Source organism: Somniosus microcephalus, chromosome 27 (genome assembly GCF_052327205.1).
Source record: "Somniosus microcephalus isolate GS21.2 chromosome 27, FLI_Smic_1.0, whole genome shotgun sequence".
Taxonomy (NCBI): Eukaryota; Metazoa; Chordata; class Chondrichthyes; order Squaliformes; family Somniosidae; genus Somniosus; species Somniosus microcephalus.
In genome coordinates, this window is record NC_141013.1 from 48,795,077 (window position 1) to 48,801,076 (window position 6,000).

The window sequence follows — 6,000 nt, forward strand, 5'->3', positions numbered from 1 at the left end:
TCTTTAAAGTATTAAAAAATAATAAACCTGTGGAAAAAATGTTTTAATTTTAATTAATTCACCACTTACCTTGTAAAAAGCAGGCCTTACGGTTTTCACAGAGTGCTGAGAGTTGGGTGAGTCAGGGAGTCTTAACTGGTTGCTGAAATCAAACTTTTGTTTGTTTCACATTTACTGTGTACTGTTTACTGTTTAAAATCTAAATTTCCCAGCTTTAAGCAAGGTTAAAAAGGGATAAACAAGTCCTACAACTCAGGGCAGCTGAAGGCAGTTAACAAGGGAAACTGGAGTAATCTGGTTAACCTGTTTCTCCTGTAGCTGGGCTCAGCAAGTCTTTGTTTCAGGGCCTATAAAAACAGGCTTTGAAGTGCGATTTTGCACTGAGAGCAGTTTCAACAGAGTGCTGAGAGTTGGGTGAGTCAGGGAGTTAGGTGAGGCAAGACCTCAGAGCTTCGGCGGGTGCTTCAGTGGTAGAGCGGGCCTACAAAGGGCTCCAGAGACTAGGTAAGGCTTACTTTACTGGTGGTATTGAATTAATTTAATTTAAGTTGATTAAAGGGGTAGGTCATGCCAGGAGAGCCCAGCCTCGTGATATGCTCCACTTGCTCTATGTGGGAATTCAGGGACGCTGCCAGTGTCCCTGACCAACACGTGTGCCAGAAATGCATCCAGCTGCAGCTACTAACGGGCCGTCTTGGGGCGCTGGAGCTGCGGGTGGCTGGGTTGTGGAGCATTCACGATGCTGAGAGGGTTGAGAATTACTCGTACAGTGAGTTGGTCACACCACAGGGTAGGGCTGCACAGGCAGAAGGGAAATGGGTGACCACCAGGCAGAACAATAGAAGCAGGCAGGTAGTGCAGGGGACCCCTGTGGCCATCTCCCTTTCAACCAGGTATACCGCTTTGGATACTGTTGGGGGGGATGACTTACCAGGGGAAGGCGGCAGTAGCCAACTTCCTGGCACTGGGGGTGCTCCTGCTGCCCAGGAAGGGAGGAAAAAGAGTGGGAGAGCAATAGTGGTAGGGGATTCTATAGTAAGGGGAACAGATAGGCGTTTCTGTGGCCGTAGACGTGAATCCAGGATGGTTTGTTGCCTCCCTGGTGCCAGGGTCAAGGATATCACTGAGCGGCTGCAGGGCATTCTGGAGGGGGAAGGCGAACAGCCAGAGGTCGTGGTCCACATTGGTACCAACGACATAGGTAAAAAGAGGGATGAGGTCCTGCAGCAAGAATTTAGGGAGCTAGGTAGAAGATTAAAGAGCAGGACCTCAAAGGTTGTAATCTCTGGATTACTCCCGGTGCCACGTGCTAGTGAGTATAGGAATAGGAAGATAGAACAGATGAATGCGTGGCTAAAGGGATGGTGCAGGAGGGAGGGCTTTAGTTTCCTGGATCACTGGGTCTGCTTCTGGGAAAGGTGAGACTTGTACAAGTCGGACGGTTTACACCTGAACCAGAGGGGGACCAATATCCTTGCAGGGAGGTTTGCTAGCACTGTTGGGGGGGGGTTTAAACTAACTTGGCAGGGGGATGGGATACAGAGTGGAGCTATAGTAGGGGGTGATTTACAGCTAAATACGGAGGAAAAAACAAGTCAGCTGGGAAGGCAGAGCAAATATGTGAAGGCAAAAGGGAACATGGCAAGGCTGGAAGGCATTTATTTTAATGCAAGGAGTCTTGCAAATAAGGTGGATGAACTGAAGTTGTTGTTGAACACATGGGAGTACGATATTGTTGCTATCACGGAGACATGGTTGAGGGAGGGTCAGGACTGGCAGCTCAATATTCCGGGGTATACAATCTTCAGGCGAGACAGAGGGGGATGTAAAAGGGGAGGGGGTGTTGCAATATTAATTAAGGAGTCAATTACTGCTGTAAGGAGGGATGATATATTAGCGGGTTCCTCAAATGAGGCCATATGGGTAGAACTTAAAAACAAAAAGGGGGCAAGCACTTTGCTGGGAGTGTACTATAGGCCCCCAAACAGTCAGGGGGAGATAGAGGAACAGGTATGTAGGCAAATCTCAGAGAAGTGTGAAAATAATAGGGTAATAATAGTGGGGGATTTCAACTTCCCCAATATAAATTGGGATAGTCAGAGTGTGAAAAGCTTAGAGGGTGCAGAATTCTTAAAGTGCATCCAGGAGAGCTTTTTGAGCCAACATGTAGAAAGTCCTACAAGAGAGGGGGCGGTACTGGACCTAATTCTAGGGAATGTAGCCGGGCAAGTGGTGGAAGTGTCAGTAGGAGAGCATTTTGGCGACAGTGACCATAATTCGATGAGATTTAAGGTGGTCATGGAAAAAGACAAAGACGGCCCGGAAATAAGGGTTCTAAATTGGGGGAAGGCCGATTTTAATATGATAAGGCAGGATCTGGCCAAAGTGGACTGGGGGCAGCTACTTATAGGAAAATCCACATCAAAGCAGTGGGAGACTTTCAGAAGGGAAATAAAGAGTACAACGCCAACATGTTCCCGTAAAGGTCAAGGGTGGGACCAACAAGCAAAGGGAACCTTGGATGACAAGGGATATACAAAAATGCATTAGGAAAAAAAGGGGGGCTTTTGGCAGTTACAAAAGACTAAAGACGGAGGAAGCCCTAGAGGAGTATAAAAATTGCAGGGGCACACTTAAAAAAGAAATTAGGAGAGCGAGGAGGGGCCATGAAATAACACTGGCGAGCAAAATAAAGGAAAATCCTAAGATGTTTTATAAGTATATTAAGGGCAAGAGGATAACCAGGGAAAGGGTAGGGCCCATTAGGGACCAAAGTGGCAATCTGTGTGTAGAGCCAGATGATGTAGGCGGGGTTTTAAATGAATTTTTTGCATCTGTGTTCACTATGGAGAAAGACGATGTAGACATAGAAATCGGGCAAGGGGACTGTGATATACTTGAACATATTAGCATCGAGAGGGAGGAGGTACTAGCGGTTTTAGCAGGCCAAAAAGTGGATAAATCCCCAGGCCCAGACGAGATGTATCCCAGGCTGCTGTGTGAGGCAAAGGAGGAGATTGCAGGGGCTCTAACACAAATTTTCAGAACCTCTCTGGCCACAGGGGATGTACCAGAGGACTGGAGAACAGCTAACGTAGTACCATTATTCAAGAAGGGTAGCAGGGATAAACCAGGGAATTACAGGCCAGTGAGCCTAACATCTGTGGTAGGGAAATTATTGGAAAAAATTCTGAGGGACAAAATTAGTCTCCACTTGGAGAGGCAAGGATTAATCGGGGATAGTCAGCATGGCTTTGTCAAGGGTAAATCATGTCTGACCAATCTGATTGAATTTTTCGAGGGGGTGACTAGGTGTGTGGATGAGGGAAATGCTGTGGATGTGGTATACATGGACTTCAGTAAGGCTTTTGACAAAGTCCCGCATAGGAGACTGGTCAAGAAGGTAAGAGCCCATGGGATCCAGGGTGCCTTGGCATGTTGGATGCTAAACTGGCTGAGTGGCAGGAGGCAGAGGGTGATGGTCGAAGGTTGCTTTTGTGACTGGAAGCCTGTGTCCAGTGGGGTACCTCAGGGATCGGTGCTGGGACCCTTGCTGTTTGTGATCTACATAAATGATTTGGATGAGAATGTAAAAGGTATGATCAGTAAGTTCGCAGATGACACGAAAATTGGTGGGGTGGTAAATTGCGAGGAGGAAAGCCTTAGGCTACAGGACGATATAAACGGGTTGGTCAGATGGGTGGAAAAGTGGCAAATGGAATTTAACCCTGAAAAGTGCGAGATGATGCATTTTGGACGGACAAATAAGGCAAGGGAATACACAATGAGTGGTAGGACCCTAGGAAGTACAGAGGGTCAGAGGGACCTTGGTGTACATGTACATAGATCCCTGAAGGCAGCGGAACAGGTAGATAAGGTGGTTAAAAAGGCATATGGGATACTTGCCTTCATTAGCTGAGGCATAGAATATAAGAGCAGGGAGGTTATGATGGAGCTGTACAAAACGCTGGTAAGGCCACAGCTGGAGTACTGTGTGCAGTTCTGGTCGCCTCACTATAGGAAGGATGTGATTACTTTGGAGAGGGTGCAGAGAAGATTCACCAGGATGTTACCTGGGCTGGAGCGCCTCAGCTATGAAGAAAGACTAAACAGGCTGGGGTTGTTTTCCTTGGAGCAAAGAAGGCTGAGGGGGGACCTGATTGAGGTGTACAAAATGATGAGGGGCATAGATAGGGTAGATAAAGAGGAACTTTTCCCCTTAGTAGGGGGGTCAATAACAAGGGGGCATAGATTCAGGGTAAGGGGCAGGAGGTTTAGAGGGGATTTGAGGAGGAACTTTTTCACCCAGAGGGTGGTTGGAGTCTAGAACTCACTGCCTGAAAGGGTGGTAGAGGCAGGAACCCTCACAACATTCAAGAAGCATTTGGATGAGCACTTGAAATGCCATTGCATACAAGGCTATGGACCAAATGCTGGAAAATGGGATTAGATTGGACAGGGCTTGATGGACGGCGCAGACACGATGGGCCGAAGGGCCTCTTTCTGTGCTGTATAACTCTATGACTCTATGACTATGACTCTCCTCAGGTACTAGCCATCTCCCCTTCAAATCTGCCATAATCATCCCTCTCCTCCGTCCTTGAAACCTATCGTCCCATCTCCAACCTTTCTTTCCTCTCCAAAGTCCTTGAACGTGTTGTTGCCTCCCAAATCCGTGCCCAGCTTTCCCACAACTCCATGTTTGAATCCCTCCAATCAGGTTTCCACCACTGCCACATTACTGAAACGGCTCTCATCAAAGTCACAAATGACATCCTTTGTGACTGTGACAGTGGTAACCGATCCTTCCTCATCCTGCTTGACTTGTCTGCAGCTTTTTACACGATTGACCACACCATTCTCCTCCAATGCTTCTCCACCATCATCCAGCTGGGTGGGACTGCATTCGCCTGCTTCCATTCTCATTGATCCAGTCGTAGCTAGGGAATCACCTGCAACGGTTTCTCTTTCCGCTCCTGCACCATGACCTCTGGGGTCCCCCAATAATCTCTCCTTGGCCTCTTCCTATTTCTCACCTACATGCTGCCCCTCGGCCACATCATCCATAAACACAACATCAGGTTATACATGTACGCTGATGACACCCAGCTCTACCTCACCACCACCTTTCTCGACCCATCCACTGTATCTAAATTGTCAGGTTTCTTGCCCAACATCTGCCCAGCATGAGCAGAAATTTCCTCCAACTAAATATTGGGAAGACCGAAGCCATTGTCTTCAGTCCCCGGCACAAACTCCGTTCCCGAGCCACCGACTGCATCCCTCTCCCTGGCAACTGTCTGAGACTGAACCAGACTGTTCGAAACCTTGGGGCCATACTTAACCCTGAACTTAGCTTCTGACCACATATCTGCATCATAACCAAGGCCGCCTATTTCCACCTCTGTAGCATTGCCCGACTCCGGCCCTGCCTCAGCTCATCTGATGCTGAAACCCTCATCCATGCCTGTTACCTCTAGACTTGACTGTTCCAACGTACTCCTGACTGGCCTCCCACGTTCTACCCTCCGTAAACTTGAGGTCATCCAAAACTCTGCTGCCTGTGTCCAAACTCGCACCAAGTCCCGTTCACCCATCACCCCTGTGTTAACCCCTGACCTATTTTAATCATCGCACCACTGGCGGCCGTGCCTTCAGCTGCTGAGGCCCTAAGCTCTGGAATTCCCTCCCTAAACCTCTCCACCTCGCTTCCTCTCTTTCCTCTTTTAAGACGCTCCTTAAAACCTTTGACCAAACTTTTGGTCATCTGCCCTAACATCTCCTTATGTGGCTCGGGATCAAATTTTGTTTGGTAACGCTCCTGTGAAGCGCCTTGAGACGTTTTACTACGTTAAAGGCGCTATAAAAATGTTGTTATAATAAGTTGTTGTTGTCCTGGATTATCACATCTAAAGGTTTCCTCACCTCCGGCGTTAAGCTGACTGGCCTATAGTTGCTGGGTTTACAATCTCCCCTTTTCTACACAGGAGTGTAACATTT